Consider the following 26421-nt stretch of genomic DNA (forward strand, 5'->3'; position numbering starts at 1 on the left):
ATGAAGACGACGATGATAATAATAATAATTATTATTATTACGGGCTGAGCAGCTCGGACGGTAGAGTGCTGGCGTTCTGAGCCCAGCTTGGCAGGTTCGATCCTAGTTCAGTCCAATGGTAACTGAAGGTGCTCATAAACGTCAGCCTCGTGTTGGAAGATTTATTGGTACGTTAAAGATCTCCTGCGGGACAAAATTACGGCACCTCGGCATCTCCTAAAACCGTAACTGTATTAAAATCAATAACATTATTATTATTATTATTATTATTATTATTATTATTATTATTATGCTAGGGGCTTTACATCGCACCGACACAGATAGGTCTTATGGCGACGATGGGATAGGAAAGGCCTAGGAGTTGGAAGGAAGCGGCCGTGGCCTTAATTAAGGTACAGCCCCAGCATTTGCCTGGTGTGAAAATGGGAAACCACGGAAAACCATCTTCAGGGCTGCCGATAGTGGGATTCGAACCTACTATCTCCCGGATGCAAGCTCACAGCCGGGCGCCTCTACGCGCACGGCCAACTCGCCCGGTATTATTATTATTATTATTATTATTATTATTATTATTATTATTATTATTATTATTATTATTATTATTATTATTATTATTGATGGGAAGAGTACAAGAAGAAAGTAACTGGGCTGAATTACAGTTACTGAGAAATATTGTACTCAGTTACAATTACAAAATAATTTTTCAACAAGTAATCAGTAAAACTGCATCCGACTCCTTGGGTAAATGGACAGCGTTGAGTCCTTCAGGTCAGAGGGTCCCGGGTTCGATTCCCGGCCGGGATGGGAAGATTAATTGCGTTTAATTAATTCTTCTGGCTCGGGAACGGGGGGTGTGTTAGTTGCAAAACTCCCCTATTCATATTTACACAATGCACTACACTGCCAACCACCAAAAAACATGCAATAGTGATTGTTACATCCCTCCATACACAGTTGGCGTCAGGAAGGGCAACTGGAAGTAAAACAGGGCCAAATCCACATGTTCGACACAATTCGCACCCGTAACCCCACACGTGTGGGAAAAGTGATAATGTGATTAGCGGCCATCCCCGTAGGCCCGCGTTTTATTACCGTCTATGCCACGAAATTTGAAAAGTGGTATGAGGATTGGAACGGGGTAAACTCAGCTTCAGGAGGTCAACTGAGTAGAGAGGGTTCGATTCCCATCTCAGCCATCCTCGAAGTGGTTTTTCGTGTTTTCCCATTTCTCCTCCAGATAAACGCCGGGATGGTACCTAACTTAAGGCCACGGCTGCTTACTTCCCTCTTCCTTGTCTATCCCTTCCAATCTCCTCCCCCCTCCGTACGGACCCTGTTCAACATAGCAGGTGAGGGCGCCTGGGCGAGGTACTGGTTCTATCCCCCGACCCAAAGTCTCACGCTTTATGGCACTGCCCTTGAGGCGGTAGAGGAGGGATCCCTCGCTGAGTCCGAGGGAAAAAGCAACCCTGGAGGGTAAATAAATAAATAAATAAATAAATAAATAAATAAATAAATAAATAAATAAAATTATATTTTAATAATAATTAAAACTTTCTTTCTTTCTTTCTTTCTTTCTTTCTTTCTTTCTTTCTTTCTTTCTTTCTTTCTTTCTTTCTTTCTTTCTTTCTTCCTTTCTTTCTTTCTTCCCCACTGTCGGCAGCCGTGAAAATGGTTTTCCGTGGTTTCGCATTTTCACACCAGGCAAATGCTGGGGCTGTACCTTAATTAAGGCCACGGCCGCTTCCTTCCAACTCCTAGCTCTTTCCCGTCCCATCGTCTCCATAAAACCTATCTGTGTCGGTGCGACGTAAAGCAACTAGCAAAAAAAACTTTCTTCCTTTCTTTCTTTCTTTCTTTCTTTCTTTCTTTCTTTCTTTCTTTCTTTCTTTCTATCTTAATCTATTTACCCTCCAGGGTTGGTTTTTTCCTCGGACTCAGCGAGGGATTCCACCTTTACCGCTTCATAATTAAAACTAAGCCTTATAAAATATTAAATACGAGGAAAATACAACCCCATGCGCTCATTCTTTTTTTGAGCGACTATACGAGTGTAACCATCAAAAGAAAATGCACTGTCTAATGCAATATTCCCTGGTTGTCCGACTCCTTGGCTGAATGGTCAGGATTGAATCCTTCGGTTTAGAGGCCCCCGGGTTCGATTCCCGCTCAAGTTGGGGATTTTAATCGCATCTGATTAATTCTTCTGGCTCGGGGACTGGGTATTTGTGTTTGTCTCAACATTCTCCTCTTCATAACCAGACAACTCACCACACTATTAAACACAACAGGAACACGTAATAATGAGTGCATCCCTCCACATAGTGTTGCGTCAGGGAGGGCATCCGGCCGTAAACCAGGACTATATGTGCTAAACAGTTCGCATCCGTGACCTCACAGTTGTGAGAAAAGAAGAAGAATGTAATATTCCCTGGCTACGGGAATTAGTAAGCTAATTGATGTAGAGACTGAGGTTACCATAATTTCTAATTCTGACATCAGTGCGTGTGGAGCCAAGGGTAGTTATAAAATGAGATTTTTCCCTTGTGTTTTCCTTTAATTTCACTTCTTCTGCAGACCTTGGCAGTCTATGCTTGTTACTGTAATCTGTTCTCTCCTTCTTGAGGCAAGTGTACTGTTTCATGACTGGCAAATTTATCGGCTGTGGAATTGAAAGTTGTCCACTTTAGTTAACACGTTTCCAACACGAAACCCGCATTTAACCGATCACCATTCATGATTAGTAGCACAATAGTCTTGTGTAAATTCTATCCCCTGCTAAATCTATGCACTAGCGTAATTCGAACTTGCTGAAACATGTTGTTACATTATGGTTTGTTTTGCAATCATGTAGGTAATAGGAGCAAATTAGTTCTACTTACCACTGTCTATTGTTTTACAGTCTCATATGAATATCAACAAGAAACGACCGTATAAATGGGATTTCTTTTTGTTGATGGTTTAATTTCGCACTAACACATCGAAGGTTTTCGGCGACGGAAGGATGAGCAAGCCCTAGGATTAGGAGGATAGCGTCAATGGCGTAATTAAGATACAGTCCCAGCATTTTCCTCGTGTAAAAATGGGAAACCACGGAAAACCATCTTCAGCGTTGCCGACGATGGGATTCGAACCCACTATCTTCTCCGAATGCAAGCTTACAGCTACGCGACTCTAACAGCACGGCCAAATCGCTTGGTGGATAAATTATTATTATTATTATTATTATTATTATTATTATTATTATTATTATTATTATTATTATTATTATTATTATGTCTGACTCCATGGCTTAATGGTTAGCATGTTGGCCTTTGGTTCAAGGGGTCCTGGGCTCGATTCCCGGTCGAGTCGGAGATTTTAACTTTCATCAGTTAACTCCTATGGCTCGAGGCTGGGTGTTTGTGATGTTCTCAGCATTAGATTTCATCACAGGTAGGGCCCCATTCTCACAGACGGGCAGGTCGCATTTACAGCGTCAAATCGAAGACCTGTACCAGGCCTCTTCGGAGGTCGCACGCCATTATTATTATTATTATTATTATTATTATTATTATTATTATTATTATTATTATTATTATTATTTCTCATTCTTTCTTCCTTCAATAAAACATAAAATAGTTAAATACAAAAAAAAAATTTCTGGCTCACTTAGTATTATTATACATTTTCTGACTACACTACAGCCTCTGTGTTTTCTGATTGGTCGCTTGTTGCTATTTCATGATGGATGCAGTATTTTTGCACATGTCTCTTGAAACAGGCGAGCGAAGAATGTAGCTTCTACTGAAGCCTCAGTCTTAGTATTTAGGGGTTGTAGTAAGGATGTAAAGGAGAGAGCATATTTGTCTCTGGTGAGACCCCAACTAGAGTATGGTTCCAGTGTATGGGACCCTTACCAGGATTACTTGATTCAGGAACTGGAAAAAATCCAAAGAAAAGCAGCTCGATTTGGTCTGGCAGATTTCCGACAAAAGAGTAGCGTTACAAAAATGTTGCAAAGTTCGAGCTGGGAAGACTTGGGAGAAAGGAGACGAGCTGCTCGATTAAGAGGTATGTTCCGAGCTGTCACTGAAGAGATGGCGTGGGAGGACATCAGTAGACGAATAAGTTTGGATGGTGTCTTTAAAAGTAGGAAAGATCACAATATGAAGATAAAGTTGGATTTCAAGAGGACAATTTGGGGCAAATATTCCTTTATAGGAAGGGGAGTTAGGGATTTGAATAACTTACCAAGGGAGATGTTCAATAAATTTTCAATTTCTTTGCAATCATTTAAGAAAAAGCTAGAAAAACAACAGATAGGGAATCTGCCACTTGGGCGACTGCCCTAAATGCAGATCAGTAGTGATCGATTTCAGGCTGGCAGAGTATGGAAGCTATTGAGGTATTAGTGGTGCAGAGTAATGCCATTCACAATACGACTGGTGTATCTAGGTGATATGAACGGTGCTATTGGTGGGCCAGTGAAGCTGCAATAACAGTTTCTGGTCCATTGAGGGAATCAATTACAAACTAACTCACTTCTCGTCATGCCCTGTACACCTCACTATGGCGCCATCATATTTTTTCGGTTTCCCTATAAACGTGTAATTTTGGTAGCAGGCAATTTGTGGACCCACTCAGCCTCCGGGCTGAGACTTATAACTGTATGGTAGATTCAGCCGATTTAGAGCTGTCTATAGCTCCTGTTGCTGAGATCATAATCGCAGCAATGGTAACTTTGTACTACTTCCAGAGACGTTTAATCTCTGCAGTCAGGTCCCTGTATTTACTGGATTTTTCTTTGATCCTAATTTTCATGTTATGGCAGTTTCGTATAGCAATATATACAATATATACAGTTCATGTGTTCCTACGCAATGTATGGTTATTACTAGCGTGTACGCGCGGCTACTCACGCGTGGAATTCTTTCCAGTTTGATACGACTTTCAACCAATAGTACGGTAATTGGTGCGTGCTTTTCCATGAGCTAAGGACAGTACTACAGCGATCCATGCGAGCTGTATGTGAAACTTGACAGTATGAGAGTAGCTGGGACTATTAATAGACTCAAAGGAATTCGAGGAAGTCCAGATGTTGCGGTAGCGGATTACATTCCTCCTCACTCTTTGCCTTCGTCACCGCGCAAGCAGGACAGGTGACAATTTTGCCTCGTGATGCATCAGCCGCGAAGGGCCTTAGCGTAATAAACGACCGCTGTCCAGCCTGAAGACCTGCAGATTACGAGGTGTCGTGTGGTCAGCACGACGAATCCTCTCAGCCGTTATTCTTGGCTTTGTAGACCGGGACGGCTATCTCACCGTCAGATAGCTTCTCAATTGTTATCACGTAGGCTGAGTAGACGTTGAACCAGCCCTCAGATGCTGGCCGGGAATCGAACCCGCGGCCTCCGAGTAAGAGGCAGGTATGCTAACCCCTACACCGCAGGGCCGGCTTCCTAAAGCGATACTAATGACCGAAAATACTTATTGATCGTCATTAAACTCTTACTCTGAAGTTCATTTTCAGTAGATCTTGGTTTTTTTCACAACATTCTTCTATGCATTTTATCTACGATTTTTCCAACTTAAAACTGGATGTCTGAGCGCCGTCGGCTGCATACTCGGAATGCTTCTTTAACACGTAAAAAGGACCTCGTAATTTTCCGGCAAATCCTTAGATTTACGAAGAATATGCACGTGAACATTTGTATAGGAAATTTAATTCTGCACGTATGCTTTATTTGTTTGTATGACAAACAATAACTCGATATTTTGGTTTTCTTAACATAAAACATAACTCGTACTACCTTCGTAAAATATAACCTTCAATTTTTTCAGTCTGACCGACCGGTTAGGGTCGCGCAGCTGTAAGCTTGCATTCGGAAATAGTGGATTAGAACCCCACTGTCGTCAGACTTGAAGGTGGTTTTCCGTGATTTCCCATTTACACACCAGGCGAATGCTGGGGCTGTAAAGCCAAAATCGCTTCCTCCCTACTCCTAGCTCTTTCCTATCCCATAGTCGCCATAAGACCCATCTGTGTCGATGTGACGAAGAGGAAATTGCAGATTAAAACAAATGTTTCAGTCTGTCGAAATATGAAATACAAAATTTATGAAAACACTGCAACATGCCAGTAAAAGCGAACATTCCAGGGATGTTACAGTATTACATATATTTTGCATTTCGTGTTTCGACAGATTGAAGAATCTGAAGTTTATATTAAGCATGAAGACTCGGAAAAGTACGGCTTCCATTTTTATAAACCTTCGTAAAAATTACATCATCAGCGGATACTGGCATCTACAGTACCATACATCAGCATGGAAGCCACTTGATAAGCGGTCCATGTTAGCATTTGCCGAGAACTAACTGAGAAAGTTTGCTTTTCTTCGCTTTAGTGTAACTTTCCCTTCATGTCCTGCAGGTAGAGAATAATCGTGCTACATACGACTTGAAACTGCATTCATTTGTTCTAATTCTCACGTAGCTACTGACATGAGCAATCGCCGGTTTGACTTCAAGGTTTTGAAAAAGATAAAAACATAAACATCGTACCGGCTTCTGTTTTCTAAGCCGCGCTGAATGGCTCAGACGTTTATGGCGCTGGCTTTCGCAGCCCAAGTTGGTAGGTTCGATCCTGGCTCAATCCGGTGCTCAAATACCTCAGTCCCGTGTCAGTTGATTTACCGGCAAGTACAAGAACTCCTGCTGGACAACGTTCCGGTACCTTGGCATCTCCGAAAACCGTAAAAGTAGTTAGAGAGACGTAAAGCCAGCACCATTATACCATTACCTGTTTACCGAATCGCAGTGGTACTCGCGTTTAAGTTTGCACTGAAAAAGGAGCAGCAACATAATTTCAATCACGACCAAAGTCTAGCAGGTAGAAGAGAGTACTCTTTTTCTTTTTTGCTTTACGTCGCACCGACGCAGATAGGTCTTGTGGCGACGATAGGACAGGGAAGGGCTAGGAGTGGGAAGGAAGCGGCCGTGGCCTTAATTAAGGTACAGCCCCAGCATCTGCCTGGTGTGAAAATGGGAAACCACGGAAAACCATTTTCAGGGCTGCCGACAGTGGGGTTCGAACCTACTATCTCCCGAATACTGGATACTGGCCGCACTTAAGCGACTTCAGCTATCGAGCTCGGTAGAGAGTACTCTACGCTCATAGAAAGACACCTTAATGATTCAAGTAAGCAGCTTGAAACAACTTCCAGTCTCGACCGAGAGGATTCAATAAGGAACGAGTGTATGGATTCTTCGATCTTCTGGGAAACCTAAGTGACAGCACAACATTGATCCCATCAAAATAGCCAACGTAGAGTAAATGAAAGCGAGCTTTCTACAGAACAGAAAATAGCACAACAAACCGTTGCTATTAAGGGTGATAGGCATACAGCTGAAAAATACAGGCCAGTCAGTTTGACATGCATTGCGTGTAAACTTTGGGAAAGCATTCTGTCTGATTATATTAGACATGTTTGCGAAATTAATAACTGGTTAGATAGAAGGCTGTTTGGGTTTAGAAAAGGTTATTCCACTGAAGCTCTACTTGTAGGATTCCAGCAAGATATAGCAGATATCCTGGATTCAGGAGGTCAAATGGACTGTATCGCGATTGATCTATCTGAGGCATTTGATAGGGTAGATCATGGGAGACAACTGGCAAAAATGAGTGCAACTAGACTTGACAAAAGAGTGACTGAATGGGTGGCTATATTTCTAGAAAATAGATCTCAGAGAATTAGAGTAGGCGAAGCTTTATCTGACCCTGTAATAATTAAGAGAGGAATTCCTCAAGGTAGTATTATTGGGCCATTATATTTTCTTATATATATATACACTGACTGACAGAGCAAATGCAACACCAAGAAGGAGTGGTCAGAACTTTATGCCAATTGCAGGGTAGACTGACGTCACTGAGGTATGCTCATGATGTGAAATGCACCGCTGTGCTGCGCACGTAGCGAACGATAAATGGGACACGGCGTTGGCGAATGGCCCACTTCGTACCGTGATTTCTCAGCCGACAGTCATTGTAGAACGTGTTGTCGTGTGCCACAGGACACGTGTATAGCTAAGAATGCCAGGCCGCCGTCAACGGAGGCATTTCCAACAGACAGACGACTTTACGAGGGGTATGGTGATCGGGCTGAGAAGGGCAGGTTGGTCGCTTCGTCAAATCGCAGCCGATACCCATAGGGATGTGTCCACGGTGCAGCGCCTGTGGCGAAGATGGTTGGCGCAGGGACATGTGGCACGTGCGAGGGGTCCAGGCGCAGCCGGAGTGACGTCAGCACGCGAGGATCGGCGCATCCGCCGCCAAGCGGTGGCAGCCCCGCACGCCACGTCAACCGCCATTCTTCAGCATGTGCAAGACACCCTGGCTGTTCCAATATCGACCAGAACAATTTCCCGTCGATTGGTTGAAGGAGGCCTGCACTCCCGGCGTCCGCTCAGAAGACTACCATTGACTCCACAGCATAGACGTGCACGCCTGGCATGGTGCCGGGCTAGAGCGACTTGGATGAGGGAATGGTGGAACGTCGTGTTCTCCGATGAGTCACGCTTCTGTTCTGTCAGTGATAGTCACCGCAGACGAGTGTGGCGTCGGCGTGGAGAAAGGTAAAATCCGGCAGTAACTGTGGAGCGCCCTACCGCTAGACAACGCGGCATCATGGTTTGGGGCGCTATTGCGTATGATTCCACGTCACCTCTAGTGCGTATTCAAGGCACGTTAAATGCCCACCGCTACGTGCAGCATGTGCTGCGGCCGGTGGCACTCCCGTACCTTCAGGGGCTGCCCAATGCTCTGTTTCAGCAGGATAATGCCCGCCCACACACTGCTCGCATCTCCCAACAGGCTCTACGAGGTGTACAGATGCTTCCGTGGCCAGCGTACTCTCCGGATCTCTCACCAATCGAACACGTGTGGGATCTCATTGGACGCCGTTTGCAAACTCTGCCCCAGCCTCGTACGGACGACCAACTGTGGCAAATGGTTGACAGAGAATGGAGAACCATCCCTCAGGACACCATCCGCACTCTTATTGACTCTGTACCTCGACGTGTTTCTGCGTGCATCGCCGCTCGCGGTGGTCCTATATCCTACTGAGTCGATGCCGTGCGCATTGTGTAACCTGCATATCGGTTTGAAATAAACATCAATTATTCATCCGTGCCGTCTCTGTTTTTTCCCCAACTTTCATCCCTTTCGAACCACTCCTCCTTGGTGTTGCATTGTCACTGTCAGTCAGTGTATATATATATATATATATATATATATATATATATATATATGTACATATCAGTGATATGTATAAAGAAGTGGAATCAGAGATAAGGCTTTTTGCAGACGATGTTAATCTGTCATCATCATCATCATCTGTTTACCCTCCAGGTTCGGTTTTTCCCTCGGACTTAGCGAGGGATCCCACCTCTACTGCCTCAAGGGCAGTGTCCTGGAGCTTCAGACTCTTGGTCGGGCGATACAACTGGGGAGTATGACCAGTACCTCGCCCAGGTGGCCTCACCTGCTATGCTGAACAGGGGCTTGTGGAGGGATGGGAAGATTAGAAGGGATAGGCAAGGAAGAGGGAAGGAAGCGGCCGTGGCCTTAAGTTAGGTACCATCCCGGCATTCGCCTGGAGGAGAAGTGGGAAACCACGGAAAACCACTTCCAGGATGGCTGAGGTGGGAATCGAACCCACCTCTACTCAGTTGACCTCCCGAGGCCTAGTGGACACCGTTCCAGCCCTCGTACCACTTTTCAAATTGCGTTGCAGAGCCGGGAATCGAACCCGGGCCTCCGGGGGTGCCAGCTAATCACGCTAACCACTACGCCACAGAGGCGGACAGATGTTAATCTTTACAGATTAATAAATAAGTTACAAGATTGTGAGCAACTGCAAAAATGCCTCGATAATGTTGTGAGATGGACAGTAGGCAATGGTATGATGATAAACGGGGTTAAAAGTCAGGTTGTGAGTTTCACAAGTAGGAAAAGTCCTCTCAGTTTTAATTACTGCGTTGAAGGGGTGAAAGTTCCTTTTGGGGATCATTGTAAGTACCTAGGTGTTAATATAAGGAAAGATCTTCGCTGGGTTAATGACATAAATGATTGTAAATAAAGGGTACAGCTCTCTGCACATGGTAATGAGGGTATTTAGGGGTGGTAGTAAGGATGTGAAGGAGAGGGCATATAAGTCTCTGGTAAGACCCGAACTAGAGTATGGTTCTAGTGTATGGGACCCTCACCAGGATTACTTGATTCAAGAACTGGACAAAATCCAAAGAAAAGCAGCTCGACTTGTTCTGGGTGATTTCCGACAAAAGAGTAGCGTTACAAAAATGTTGCAAAGTTTGGGCTGGGAAGACTTGGGAGAAAGGAGACGAGCTGCTCGTCTAAGTGGCATGTTCCGAGCTGTCAGTGGAGAGACGGCGTGGAATGACATCAGTAGATGAATAATTTTAAGTGGTGTCTTTAAAAGTAGGAAAGATAACAATATGAAGATAAAGTTGGAATTCAAGAGGACAAATTGGGGGCATATATTCGTTCATAGGGAGGGGAGTTACGTATTGGAATAACTTACTAAGGAAGATGTTCAATAAATTTCCAATGTCTTTGCAGTCATTTAAGAAAAGGCTAGGAAAACAAGAGATAGGGAATCTGCTACCTGGGCCACTGCCCTAAATGTAGATTGGTAGTGACTGATTGTGAAAAGTGGGTCGGTGAGATCTCCAGATGGAAAAGTGGAGTGCACACAATACGGATATGCTGTGCCAGTGCCTCTCATCAGTGCATTCCATTAAGGACCATTTTCAAGACGGAGAGGATGAGTACGTAATAAACGACCTGTTTGTGCTCCATCGAGCAGCGCAATGTTACTGTCCATAAGAAGGGTACCTGAATTCCAAATACAGTATGTCTTCATTTGCAGAATCTGTCCTGCGAAAGGAAGACCAGTATTGTTGCTGCTTGATAAACGTACAGCTCATAGCCAGTCTAAGAAACAGTACATGTGGCCCAAATTAGGGACCTACTGGTAAAATTTAGGAAACCAGTACCTAATTTGTGTTGACTGTAGGATTCCAGAAAACTGATCCTGTAGCTCTTCCAGTGGCAACCTCCGAACTTCTCTTTAATGAGTATTTCTCCAAACTGAGTAGAGATTATGTTTTTCTTTCGAAATAACTCTGTAACTCGTTATTCAAATTAAAATAAATGAAAAATAGTATAATTTAAGCAACCTAACCTATTACCTTTTCTTATCGTTTAGTTCTACTTCCAATTCTTGCATTGAAGTCCCACTTAACAGCACCCTATCCCTGCTGTTGGCGCTGACTACGATGTCGCTCAGTTCTTCCTCATCTGCTCCCTCACCTGGTGAATACACTGAGAAGATTCTCGTCCTACTTCCTCCAGCCGCTAAATCTATCCATATCATTCGCTCTTGCCTGCTGCCATTTCTTGATGGATACAGTACTTTTGTATCCATTTCTTAGCACAGGCCAGAGTAAAGTGTAGCTTCCACCGAAGTCCCAGTCTCATCCATGGCTGTGACAATATGGAAGCTGCTGGGGTATGGGTGGTGCTGAGTAATGACATTCAGAGCATGACTAGTGCGTCTGAGTGTTATGAAAGGTGTTGCTCATAGGGTCAGTCGTGCTGCAATAGCACTTTCTGACCCAGTGAGGAAAGCAATGGCAAACTACCTCACTCCTCGTCTTGCCTAGTACGCCTCATTTTGGTGCTGCCATTGGTTTTTGTGGTTTCCTTATAACCGCATAACCTTTGGTAGTGCTATTTGAGGATCCAACGAGCCTCTGGGCTGATGACCTAACAGACAGACATCATTCGCTCATTTACGTGCCTGACAGAAATTATACTGCATGCTATGATTATCTCTTGGCCGATTCAGCCAGTCATTCTTTCTTTAGTAGGCCTATACCTCATTAATATTTAAAGCACCTCATCGAATTCCATTTCGTTCGGCATGTTGTTTCCAAGGAGTCTCTGGTATATTAAATGGAAAAGGCATTTCGTCATTCCCATAGTTTGAGCTTGCTTAAAACATTTTGAACAGGTGTATTTACTGTGAAGTAGGATGCTACCCTACTTACACATAGTCCCAGTGAGTATCTCTACTAAACGGTTTAGGGACCACCGGTGGGTATTACTAGTGTCTTGAGTACATGGAGGCCCACTCCTATTTCATAGCAACTGGCATCCGAATTCTAAGGACCACTCATGAGGCTATTCAGCCGTTGCCCATGGTTCACGAACTAGGACGTGACTAAGTAACCCATGCCACGAACCATCAACTCCCTGAAAATATTCCTCAAATAAAAATCACCCTCTTCACTTCAATAACCAGGAAAACGATTTCCTGTTCCATCATCGTTCAACAAACCTGCCTGGTGGCCATGATCGTCCCTGTGGTCTATTGCCGTGGTGTCCGCCCCGCAGCGTAACGTTTAGCATTATTAGCTGCCGTCCTCTGGGGCCCGGGTTCGATTCCCGGTACTACCAGAGATTTAAGAATGGCAGAAGGACTGGTACGTGGTTAAAATGGTGGCCTACATGCAGCTCACCTCCATTGGGGGTGTGCCTGAAAAGCGCTCCACCACCTCAGGACGAGGCCAGGAGTTACTCCGCCTCCACAGCGTAATGGTTGGTGTTATTAGCTGCCGTCCTCGGGGGCCCGGGTTCGATTCACGGTACTGCCAGAAATTTAAGAATGGCAGAAGGGTTGGTAGGTGGTTGAAATGGTACATGCAGCGCACCTCCAATGGGGATGTGCCTGAAAAGAGCTGCATTGCCTCTGGATGAGGACACGAGTTTACTTTCACCTTACCTTACCGTGGTTATCCGGTTCGCGTCTCGTTGGCAGGAAATATTTTCACCATCAGAGTGTTGACCGGCAGGGTAGAAGAGGTGGTGTTATACAAGTACCAATCACTGGATTGTGTTCCAAAAGCCTGGGTTCAATTCCTAAACTCTACATACGGAGTGAAGGCATATGACGCTGTTGATGGTGATTCGTCCATCGGATCGGGACTTAAGGCTTCAGCAGGCTCCCTGGTGTTATTCCACAGGAATAGGCTATGTTCCGACAACGGCATCATCATCATCATCATCATCCCATCCACACGCGCAGGTCATCCATGCGTGCACCAGGATTCTCCAGAGGTCACGCGGCGTCAATCGAATCAATCGTCCAACAAATAATAATAATTGTACCGGGCGGTACACCTCTACGACGCAAGTTCAAATCTTGCGCCAATTGAAACTCCTCTACAGGACAAGCTCTGAACTTTAAAAACCGAACTAACTCTACGGTTTATCAGAAGATGTCACTGAGTGTTTTTGATTTACTTTTGTTTTTCAGCGATCAAGAAGTGTGGACGTTCTCTAACAGATGTCTCTACCAAAAACTATGGTAATACACTCTGGTGCAATGGAATGAACCTTCTTGAAGAAATTTTGTATTCAAAAGTTGTTGTCTTTACTAAATTTTGTTCTTTTATTTTTGGGTTGGCAATATTAACCCTTCCTTCCGCCAGGTTTGAACTTAGCCAAACCCGAATTTCTTTAATTAATTTTCAGCCAATCATGTATGTCTTCTTCGATATGGATATGTAGCTCTAAGCTATCCAATAAAGTTGAGGGGGGGGGGTGTCTACTCATTCTTGAAAGGTCTCGAATTTTCCACGAGGGTATAAAACTGCTGATTTTCTTGTCTCCGGGCCACTAGTATAACATCTAACTCAGTGTGTGAATATGTAGCAGGGGGCGGGAAGCGCCTCGTTCTTCAGACAGCAGATCTTCAAAAAGGTAATGGCCTTTTAGCATCTTTATTTCTTGCTAGCTCAGCAGTCTACCTCTCGGGGAGGGTTCGAAACCTTTAATATGTAACCTATTAAACATGTAAACCCTTTTCCTGGTAAACTTCAGTTTTCTTGAACTTGAATTTGGGGATAGGGAGTGCTTTACCCTCTCGAGCTCGTCTTCATTTTGAATTTGAGGTGTTTTCATAACCGTTTTTCCCTTCCTTCTTGTCCGACTCGTTGGCTGAACGGTCAGCGTACTGGCCTTCGGTTCAGAGGGTCCCGGGTTCGATTCCCGGCCGGGTCGGGGATTTTAACCTTAATTGGTTAATTCCAACGGCGCGGGGGCTGGGTGTATGTGTTGTCTTCATCACCATTTCATCCCCATCATGAAGCGCAGGTCGCCTACGGGAGTCAACTCGAAAGACCTGCACCTGGCGAGCCGAACATGTCTTCGGACACTCCCGGCACTAAAAGCCATACGCCATCTCTCTCTCTCTCTTCCTTCTTAATGTATTAAATTTATCTTGTATACTAGTCACCTCCATAGATTGGGATTAGCCCCTGTGTATCGGCCTAGAGCCACTTAAGTTTTAAAAAGTGTATTTCGGAGCGCAAGTTCACGCCTCCAGTTCTTTCTGTACTTTGGGCCAGTAACTCATCCTGATGTTTTGTTTTCTTCATGCAAAGGCCCTGTAGGTTGGGTATTAGATACCCCTGTTTCACTCTAAGTGTGCCTTGAGGGCAGTTAGTGTAAAGTTAGTTTATGGCCTCTTAAATAGGCTTGAAAGATCGAGAGCGGGTCAGCTCTTTATGGTGTTGTGGTAAAAGTGCCTTAGCGAGGCTTGAGATGTAGAGTCGGGAGCTAATGCTGCATGTAATTAAGGGTTTTCTGCCCTTTGGTATTTTGTGTTTGTGAGCTGAGAGCTCAGAAATTATACTTGGGGCTCGAAGCCCAGATCTTGTAATAGCCCCTTAAATAGTGTGATTTCTTTGTACCTGATTTTGGCTTGTCGTTGAGTTGTTAAGTTTTCAAATTATATGTAAAATTTTATTAACTCTTGTTGTCTATTGAAAATATAACCTTTATTTAACTTTTAAATTCATCTTTCGCACTTGTAGGTAGACCCATTCCAGCCCGCACCTTCTTTCACCTCTGCTGTTCCACAGATACCTCGGAACAATAATAATAATAATAATAATAATAATAATAATAATAATAATAATAATAATAATAATAATAATAATAATAATAATAATAATGTCCACCTCCGTAGTGTAGAGGTTAGCTGCCAGCCCCGGAGGTCCGGGTTCAATTCCCGGCCAGTTCAGCAATCCTTGAAGTGGTTTTCCGTGGTTTCCCACTTCTCCTCCAGGAAAATGCCGGGACGGTACCTAACTTAAGGCCACGGCCGCCTCCTTCTCTCTTCCTTGCCTATCTCTTCCAATCTTCCCACCCCTCCACAAGGCCCCTGTTCAGCACAGCAGGTGAGGCCACGTGGGCGAGGTACTGGTCCTCCCCAGTTGTATCCCCCGAGTCAATGTCTCGCGCTCTAGGACGTTGCTCTTGAGGGAGTAGGAGTGGGATCCCTCGTTGAGTCCGAGGGAAACGCCGACCCTGGAGGGTAAATAGATTAAGAAAGAAAGACAATAATAATAATAATAATAATAATAATAATAATAATAATAATCAAAAGAAGCAAAGTCATCTCCATACAGACCATGAAGGCCCTTGGAGGGTTGGAACGTAAAGGCTTCCACTATCCATAACCTCGACACTTGGTGAGGTAGAGTGGTTAGGTCTACGCTCGGCCGCCTTTTCATCCAGGAATTAACCTGGTACTTAATTTGATGAAGGCTTATAGTGAACCTCAGGGCCATGTGCACCTCCAGAAATGGAAATCTCGTTTCTTAACTTTTCGATTTCCTGACGGGGAATGGTTTGTGGTGTGGGTTACTGTAGTCCCGTCCTGGTTTGTGAACCATGGGCAACGACTTAGTGGCCTAGTAAGTGGTCTTGAGAGTCGGGATACCAGTTGCTATGGAATGGAATAGGAGTGGGCATCTCGGACATTTTCTGAATCATGGCCCTCCTTGTGCTCAGCGACTAGGACTATACAATCCACCAGTGGTCACTACCCCACTAGAGGAGAGATCCTCACTGGCACTGTGTCTAAGTAGGGTAGCATCCTGCTTCACAGAATTTTCACTGAGCACGCTCAGAACGTTTTAAGCAAACCTCAGACCCATGGGAGTAATGGAGACCCACTCCCACTTGACAGAAAAGTTTTATGAAGCACTGCGTGACATCGTAACCGGGGTCAACAGAAAGGATAGGGTGGTGCTAATGGGCGATTTCAATGCGAGAGTTGGAAATAGAACTGAAGGATACGAAAAGATTATGGGTACGGAATATAATAAGAATGTGAGACGTTTACTCAACTTCTGTGCTAGTATGGAATTAGCAGTTACATTCTTCAAGCATAAGACTATTCACCGCTACACATGGGAGGGGAGGGACATCGGATCCAAAATAGACTATTTCATAACCGATTTGAATTTAGGAACTCTGTTAGGAATGTGCGGGAATTCAGGGGAATTTTTTGATGATGGAGACCACTATCTGATCTGTAGTGAACTAAGTTCTAATCGTGTCAGAAACATACATTATAACTTACAATAATATCAGGACAATAACAAATCTGGTACTATAACCATTAATCATTTCTGATGATGCCAGGTAACGATGTGATTAAGCTCTACATAAATGCAAATTTAATTAGATGTGGTGTGACCAATATGCGGCTAATTCGCATGCTTCCTTGGTAGCGTCGATCACATTCTGGAGAGAGCAAGTAGTTGGACACATGTTACAAACAAGAAGATGGCTCATTGTCTATTCTTCACCACATTCACATAGAGTGGAGTCACAGAAAAAAACCCACCTTCTTATGTTGGTCTTTGTTCTTCCAACTCCTGAACGCTATCTGTTGAGCGTCTTCAATGTTGACCAGCTTTCGTCGTGGCCTGGAGGAATTCTTTCGGAAGGCGTCATCCCTCCTGCAAGGTGGGTTGATCTGGAACGCCATGAATTCACTCTGAAGTTGGATGGTAGTTCAGTATGGCTTTCGGTTGTATGGATAAAGCTTTTCCTTGACTTGTGCCGATTGGTTGCTGGTTGGTACCCATATAAAGTATGGGTCGTCAGGTTCAGTGCTTTAGATTTCTCCAGTCTGGGTGCACACTCACGGCGAATATCTGGAGGCGAGATTCCTGCTAGACAATAAACTTTATCAAGTGGTGTAGATCTCAAACATCCTGTAATGAGTCTACAGGTCTCATTTAAGGCGACATCCACTTGATTAGCCTGACTATATCTACACCAGACAGGACAGGCGTATTCTGCTGCTGAATAATAGAGGGCTATTGCTGAAGTTCTTAAAAACAGAGGATGCGTCCCCCAAGCTGAACCTGATAATTTCCGGATAATACTGTTCCTTGCAAATACCTTCCTTTTGGTGTTCAGACAGTGTGTTCTATAGGTTAGTGCTCGGTCAAGAGTTACTCCTAGATATTTGGGAGTGAAGCAGTGTTCTAATATTTTACCTTCCCAAATCACTCGCAATTTTTTCGCTGTCTGTCGATTTTTAGGTGGAAGGCATAGACTTGCGTTTTTGATGGGTTTGACTTTAGTTGGTTCTCTTGGTGATAACCACTTAGAATTTGTAGAGCATGGGGGAGCTTCTCTTCAGCAAGTTCAAACGTTTCCATTTGAGCTGCCAGAGTGACATCATCTGCATAAATAAAGCTCTTTGCCTCTTGTGGACTACGTTGATCATTGGTGTAGATGTTGAAAAGTATAGGAGCTAGCACACTCCCTTGTGGAAGGCCATTCTTTAAGTTCCTCCATCTACTCCTCCGGCCTTGGAATTCCACTAAAAACCTTCTGTTCTGTAGAAAGCATTCAATCATTTGGGTGAGTTTATAGCCCTTAGTTATACTGTGTACTTTACGAAGCAGTATATGGTGATTAACTGTATCGTATGCTGATGTCAAGTCAACAAAAACTACTCCATTGACTTTGTTGTTTTCATAGCCGTCTTCTATATATTGTGTGAGGTGCAGTACTTGGGAAGTACAATTTCTCCCTGATCGAAAACCGGCTTGTTCTGGCATGAGTAATGGGTCTATCACTTCAGATAGTCTGTCCAGAATCATTCTTTCTAAGATTTTGTATAAATGGCACAACAAAGAGATTGGTCGGTAGTTCTTCGGATCACTTGCTTTCTTGCCAGTTTTAAGTATCGCTATAACTCTTGCTTTTCTCCACAGTTTAGGAATTTTGCAATGTTTGATGCAGTTTTTGAGTAAGTCCAAGAGTCATTGCTTACTGACAGGACCAAATCTTTTGAGTTGCTCAATACAAATGTCATCAAGGCCTACCGCCTGACCATTTTTGCATTTATTCAGCGCACTATGTCGATCTTCCATAGCAAACCGGTTAGAGAGAATGCTGTTTTCCTGATTAGTCGGCTTTTCTTCTTTGTTTTGATCCTCTCCCAGCTTTATTTGATTTGCCGCTCTCTCCGAGCTGACTAGCTATTTGATTTGCAGAAACGTTGCTATGTAGTAAGGTCTTAGTTGTATCATTACTGAGGTGTCTAAGTATTCTCTACGTGTTGTAACTGTTTCTTCCCATATTCAGCTCCTCCATTAATTTAATCCATTGGTTACGTTTGGATTCTGAACTGGAGAAATTAACACGCTGTCCGCTGTGGATGGTTTCGTCACTAAAAGGATCCTTTTTGAAAACATCTTGATATTCATTCAGCAAAGTGGATGATTCAGAGGTAAGACTTTGAATGTAACTGGCCCTACGTCCTCTAGGAATAGCTTTTCTGGAGCAATACTGGACGACTTCCAAGAACTCTTCATATGACTCTGGAACGGGATCATTTGCTGTAATACTCTCATCAAGCATTGTGGTGATTTTTGCCAGTCTGCCTTCTTGAAATTGTACCTTCGCTTGAAGAGCACGATCTGTGGGCGGATTGCTGTTACCAACTGACATATAACTGGGCGGTGTTGTGTGTGAGGAATCGGTGTACAAATTGACTTTATGCTTTGATTAGCTAATATCTCGCTCACAAAAACAAGATCAGGGTTGTACCCACGTCGCCATCTACCACTATTAAAAGATGGAGAAGATTATTATCATGGATCAAAAATAGTCGATGAAGTTTCTGCCCACTCTAGTACGGCATCTCCATTTGAATCATCTTGAGAATAGCCCCAAACAGTGCTATGACAATTGATGGTTTCCGACTGCTGAAATTAGCAGGAGGATTAAATGAGAATACCTCATTGGGAGGATTGTAGACAGAAGAAATTACAAGGTTACTGACTTCTACAGTCATTATTTCAATGTTATTTTGTTCTGTGATGGAAGTCGTGAGAATCTTAAGATCTGGTTTGGCAAATATGGCACTACCATACTGGCTGTGAGGTCTTTCGGCCACTAATTTCATCCCTCGGATCTTAGGGCGCCGTTGTTGAATGTTCCTATTGTTTCCTGGACATATAATAAATCACATTTGTGGGTATAACAAAGGTTGTGTAAATAACTCTACTTTACACGTTGATAATCCTTCTATGTTTATAGAAATAATTGTAATGATTGGCTCTGATACGAGCCTTTCCCGATTATTGGAAAACATCTTATTCATCGTATATGAATTGTATTGTTTCTGGAATGCTGACGTTCAGTTAGGTAACGGAAATTCAATTCCGACTACCTATACAGGGGCACCACGAGCAGGAATCAGCTTCACCCCCGTGAACTAAGTATCTCTAGGACAAGGCTAGATAAAGTGAAATCTGTCTACAGACGAATAGTGGTTGAAAAATCTCAAGGACGAGGAAATTAGGCAGAAGTTCATGGGTATGATTAGTGAAAAGTTCCAAACAATACATTTTTTTTATTTGCTTTACGTCCCACCAACACAGATATATCTTATCGCGACGATGGGGTAGGAAAGGGGTAGAAGTGGGAAGGAAGCGGCCGTGGACTTAAATAAAGTACAACACTAGTATTTACCTGGTGTGATAATGGGAAACCACGGCAAACCATCCTCAGGGCCACCGACAGTGGGGTTCGAACCAACTAACTCCCGACAAACAATACATAATAAGCAGGCTAAGGATACAAGAGGAGAGTGGATGGCAAACATGGATGCTGTAGTAGAAGCAGCAAGGGAATTCGTAGAAACAAATGTGTGTAAGGATGAAAAAAACGAACATGTTGGTGGAATGATGAAGTGAGCACAGGATGTAAACGTGAAAGTAGGCGTATCAGAAATGGCTCCAAACAAGGACTGACGGAGACAAGGAATTGTACGTAGATGAAACGTAGAAACAGAGTGAAACAAAATAATGATTGTTGAATCCAAGAAGAAGTCTTGTGAAGTTTTCTGTAATAACCTGGAAAGGCTAAGTCAAGTGGCAGGGAAACTTTCTGGACAGTAATAAAGAATCTTAGAAAGGAAGGGGAAACGGAAATTAATAGTGTTTTGGGTAAATGAGATGAACTGATCACGGGACAGGTGGAAGGAATAATTTGAAAATCTTCTGAACGTAAACGGAAATCTTCCTAGTGACGAAGCAAACAATCGAGCGCATGGGGACGAGGTTAATGATGTTGGTCGCATTACGCTTGAAAATGTGGAAAGGATGGTAAATAAACTCCATGTTCATAAAGCAGCAAGAATAGATGAAATTAGATCCGTACTGGTGAAATATACTGGGAAGGTAGGCATGAAATGGCTTGGTACAGTTATATGATTAGCATGGAAGTTTAGTAAGGTACATCTGAATGGACGAAAGCAGTAATTAGGCTACACCTATCTATGAGCAAGGGAACGGGAAGTATTGCCACAACGATGGAAGAATTTCATTTATCAGTATACCGGCCAAGATGTTCACTGAAATTCTGGAAGAGTGGGTGCGATCAGTGGTTAAGAGTAAATTGGATGAAAAGTGGTGTGGTTTGAGACCACAGAGGGGCTGTCAGGATCAGATTTTCAATATGCGCCAGGTAAATGAAAAATGCTACGAGAGGAAGAGATGTTTATGTTTCATAGATCTAGAGAAGGCATATGAAGGCACCCCCGAAGGTTGTTTTCCGTGGTTTCCAATTTTCACACCAGTAAAATGCTGGGGCTGTACCTTAATTAAGGCCATGGTCGCTTCCTTGCCACTCCTAGGCCTTTTTATACCATCATCGCCAGAAGACCTATCTGTGTCAGTGCGACGTAACAAAACTTTTAAAAAAGTAATTTAAATTATAAATTATTATAACTGCAATAATGATAACAATCATAATCATAATAATCGAGTGTGTGATAAGCGAGTAACAAAGTCACAGGATTCTCACTACGATTTATAAGAAAATATTACATCTCTATGTTTCGGGCTGCAGATTTCGATGGAGATCGTCGGAGTACCGTAATATTGCCGTAAGTCTATTGATAGATGTTTCTCGCTTTTAAACACCTTGTAATGTCAACAGACTGCGCGAAATTTGACCATGCAACCTTGAGAACAGCGGGCGAGCGCTACACGGCTGATCTTGTGAAAATCAGCAGCATCTCTCGTATTCCGTTGTGGTGGTGGACCTCCATTCGGGCACACCCCCTGTATGTACCTTTTTTACCACATGCCAACCCTCCTGCCAATTTTAAATTACCGGGCGAGTTGGCCATGCGGTTAGGGGCGCGCAGCTGTGAGCTCGCATCCAGGAGATAGTGGGTTCGAATCCCACTGTCGGCAGCCCTGAAAATGGTTTTCCGTGGTTTCCCATTTTCACACCAGGCAAATGCCACGGCCGCTTCCTTCCCATTCCTAGGCCTTCCCTGTCCCATCGCCGCCATAAAACCTATATGTGTCGGTGCGATGTAAAGCAAAATAGAAAAAGTAATTTAGCACTACCGGGAAACGAACTCGGGACTCCGAAGACGACAGCTAATAGCACTGTCCGTTACACTGAAAGCACTGAACGAACTAGTCATTGCAACAAAAATTAACTCGAAGACCTGCAGTATGAGTAACAGGTGTAACTAACAGTTACCGTACCAGACATGCTAATGGTCTGAAGCTTAGTGATTGAGCCTTTGCTACTAAAGTTGCTACATCACTTCTGTACCAGTCAAGTGTTTCTATGTTGCCTTCCTAATCCCGTTACAAAAAGGTAGCTCCATTGCAGCATACTTGAAGCTTTAGGACTGAAATCAAGCGGAAACCATCCATGAAAGCTGCAACAAGCGAACTGAATATATAAGATGTTTCGGAACCATCCAGGCGAGCAATTCCTTGAGCAGTGCAGTGGCGTGCAGTTCGGTGATCAGTGATGGCGGTGACATATCTTATAAGGAGTGTAAGTACATGGCTTTATGCTCATTTTGTGTTATTATATTGGCTAATTTATTTCTAATGATGCTAATTTAGGAACTAGAATTAAAGTGTGTGCTATTGTGAAATCTCTGTATCATAGTAATTAATAAGAATAATAGTTGGGAAAAAGTGCCCGTTCTCTGGAGTGAAAAGTGGATTTTTTTAATGACGGACCTCTGAGAAGACCAGTCCATCCGCCTTGAACGCAATGTGTTCAGAATTATCTGTGAAGGTCCGCGCAGGAAAGTTAGGGGCTTTATACACTACAAAAATCACACTTTTTTATCCATGTGATAGAATGTAAATTAGTTCGACTCTGTGCCATTTTTCATGCCAAAATTACCGGTGGTTATTTTCAATATTTGCATTTTAGTGAAGAGATGTATGTTCCGTTCATAAATGTGGGTTGGCGTGTGAGCATAACACTGCTCTGTACCACGCACGACTTTTGTTTGAGTTTCATTATTTACGCTTTTGGTCGAAGAATAAACAACGTGTCAGGCTATTATTTGATTTTATATTTCGTAACTTAATTGGATAATTTAATTAAAGTTTTGTGGATTTCTTTAAATGTAGCCATTCTCAAGGATGAACCATAGATGGTCGCATTTGACTAAAAATTGAAGGCTTAGGCCGAAAATCCACCAAGAAATTCCTTACTTTCGAAAATTAAAAATTGAATTATTCTGCACCTGCAAATCCCATGGTAGCTTTCTCCTCCAGAAAAAAGCGCTGTTTTCAGGGGAAGTGAAAAAATGCCCGTTTTTGCGTAATTTGGGAATATTGTGTTACTTTTTAAATATGGGAATAACATTTTGGAAACCCTTATAACCAACCGTTGAACACAAAACTAGCTTTTTCACCCTGTACAAAACGATTTGTGAACACGTACATATGAGCCAAGTTACAAAAAAGTTTCCCAAATAGTTTCAGATATATTGATTATTTTCCGAAATGTACCTTTGCTAGTGCATGGAACCTTTTAGCAAGATATTTTGATATGGTTCACATTTTCACGGCCCAGATCCCAAGACATGAATGTATTTTGGTTTTCTCTCGTGTGAAACGAATAAGTTTTCTAGCAATTTGGCTCATTTCACACGGCATACATATCCAAATAAACGAGTAAGTTTTCCTGCAATTTGACTCATTATACATGACATACCCAAAAGAAACGAATAAGATTTCCTGCAGTTTGGCTACTTTCATACAGGCTATACCCAAAAGAAACAAGTAAGTTACACTGCAATTTAGATCGCTTCTTATAACATACACTCAGAAGAAACGAGTAAATTTTTCAAAAATTTTGCTCATTGAATACGACTCATATCCAAAATAAACGAATAAGTTTTCCAAAGATTTGGCTTATTTCACGCGGCATGAATCCAAAAACGAGTAAGTTTTCCAGAGATTTGGCTCATTTCACATGGATTTGATTTCTTTCTGTTTCATCATGGACTATGCTCACCTTGTTTGCCTGTATATCATATTTATGACATGCCTCCGTCTTTCGTTCTTTAAACGAAATATTCCGCTTCTGGACACCCCCTCCCCACTTTTCCATAAACGGACTGTTTTCACTGGAGATGCCTGGTACTTTTCACAGTATAGTCTACACGTTGTCGGCCTGAGATGAGGTGGTATGTATTTCCTTGCACTTCATTGGCGAGTGCCAACGGCCGTAGCCGTGTTGAAACACCGGATCCCGTGAGATCTCCGGAGTTAAGCAACATTGGGCGTGGTCAGTAGTTGGATGGGTTGCCACGCTGTTGGTGGGAGGGTAAGGGAATGGAGGAGCGGAAAGGAACTGGCCACCCTACCACACGTAAACTCCGGCTCAGGAACACATCTGCGGAGGTTCGAACCTGCCTTCGGGCAGAATAACCCTTACCTTACCTTACCTTACCCGTGGACGAGTGTAGTGGGACTGATATAAAGGAAGGGAATTAATTTTGTCTGAGAAGTCCTAAATGTTCTACTCACGATGCTTGTTAGCTGAAGGATCGTTACTTCTTTGCCATCTCTTTATTGATCTGAGACACTTGAATTTCTGTTCATATGTGCAAGAGTTATGAACATGATTGTCTCAGAAAAGTTTTCATGAAACAGCCTTTACATACAGAAATTTTTTGGCCATAAACTTTGACACGAAATTAGTGTTTTAACAAATAGAATAAAATTTTTTAGTTCAGAGAATAGACCGACAGCTTGAATTATACTACAAGAGCCAAAGGGAACCTGAAGACTAAAATGGCCATAATAAATATAAGCTGACTGTTTGCACCAATGAAATTTTAAAACTGAATTATGCTAAAACCGCTGAGGCATCTTACAACGAATAGATTACACTTTAACACACTCTTAATACCAAACTGTAGAACACATTTTGCCCTAACATAATATGGAGTTACACTAGTCTGACCATTTTGACATGTACTCTTTTCCACGAGGAGTCAAGAAAAAATATATTTACTGCAGAAATGAAACGTTTAAAAATATTTCAAAAAGTTAAATTTCGAAGAGGTTAGTTAGTTTTGTCGTAATAGATTCGTTTATTAGCTGCACACATTTCACACTGATATGAGATTTTATATCAGTAACATCTGTTTGTTTACGAAGTGCTTTCTGACATTAAATCTAACCATGGGAGTAATAATCATAATTACAAAATGTAATACATTTTTCTTACGTTTCTGTTGGGCTGAGTGGCTCAGGCGGTTGAGGCGCTGGCCTTTTGACTCCAACTTGGCAGGTTCGATCCTGGTTCAGTCCAGTGATACTTGAAGGTACTCAGATACGTCAGCTTTGTGACGGTAGATTTACTGGCACGTAAAAAAACGAAATTCCGGTACAACGGCGTCTTCGAAAACCGTAAAAGTAGTTAGTGGGACGTAAAAACAATAACATTATTATGTATTACTTCCTTTATGGATTTTAATGTTATTGATAAGGAAATTCTGATACACTTCTAGTCGTATTCGTGAAGCGAGGAGGTGTATTTTGTAGAATGTCGTAATTTTTAAAAGACCACGAAGTGTACAACTTATGTTTCATATTCTGTTGTGAGGAGATTTATGGAACCTATCGGGTAATTACACTTCTAACTAAATATTTTACTTTACTTGATAAAGGAAGAATTTTAGAGAGAGTAAGTTCCTTCTCAAACAAATAAACCAGAGACTTCTGGAGAAGTAAATGGAAGTCTGGTTTCAAAATTTCCCGATTTCCCGACGAAGATATGAACCTATTTCCTTCCGAGTGAATGAGCACGACTTTACCGTCTTTAACCTCTCTTTCTCATACAGACATAGAAACAAATAGCGAATTATTAGGAAAGATTATCCATGTGAATACACTTTAGCAGGTATGAGAAAGGCTTTGCAGCCAGATGGTGTAAGGGTAGTGCGTCTCTCTTTTACCAGAATGTCTCGAGTTCCTGGCTCGTCCAAGGGTTTTCATCTTAGTCTTGAAATAGGGTTCACTCAGCCTCCTGTGATCAATAGACAAGCTGTCTGGAACGAGATGATAATTTCTTTTGTTTTGCTATTTGCTTTACGTCGCACCGACACAGATAGCTTTTATGGCGACGATGGGACAGGAAAGGCCTAGGAATAGGACGAAAGCGGCCGTGGCCTTAAGTAAGGTACAGCCCCCGCATTTGCCTGGTGTGAAAATGGGAAACCATGGAAAACCATCTTCACGGCTGCCGACAGTGGGATTCGAACCCACTATCTCCCGGATGCGAGCTTACAGCTGCGCGCCTCTAAACGCACGGCCAACTCACCGGGCAGATGATAATTTCAATAACAAAACAAACACGTACAAGAATGAACAGAAAAGAGAGAAATATTCTAAACCAGACAAGTATAGGTTTCGCAGGCTCTTCCTATATGGTATAAGATGAGCTACACGTTACCATAAAAATTCCAAAGTCGTGGATGTTCTCATCGCAATGAGAGTTAATGTCCTGTAGTTAAAGAAACTTCAACGGTTGAAAGGCTTAATAATTGTTAGATATCATATGAACAAGACGTTATAATAATAATAATAATAATAATAATAATAATAATAATAATAATAATAATAATAATAATAAGTGCTTAATGTCCCTTCAGTTACGATATATTTTAACAGACATTGCAGAGCTGAAATTTT

This window comes from Anabrus simplex, chromosome 2 (assembly GCF_040414725.1).
Source record: "Anabrus simplex isolate iqAnaSimp1 chromosome 2, ASM4041472v1, whole genome shotgun sequence".
Classification (NCBI taxonomy): Eukaryota; Metazoa; Arthropoda; class Insecta; order Orthoptera; family Tettigoniidae; genus Anabrus; species Anabrus simplex.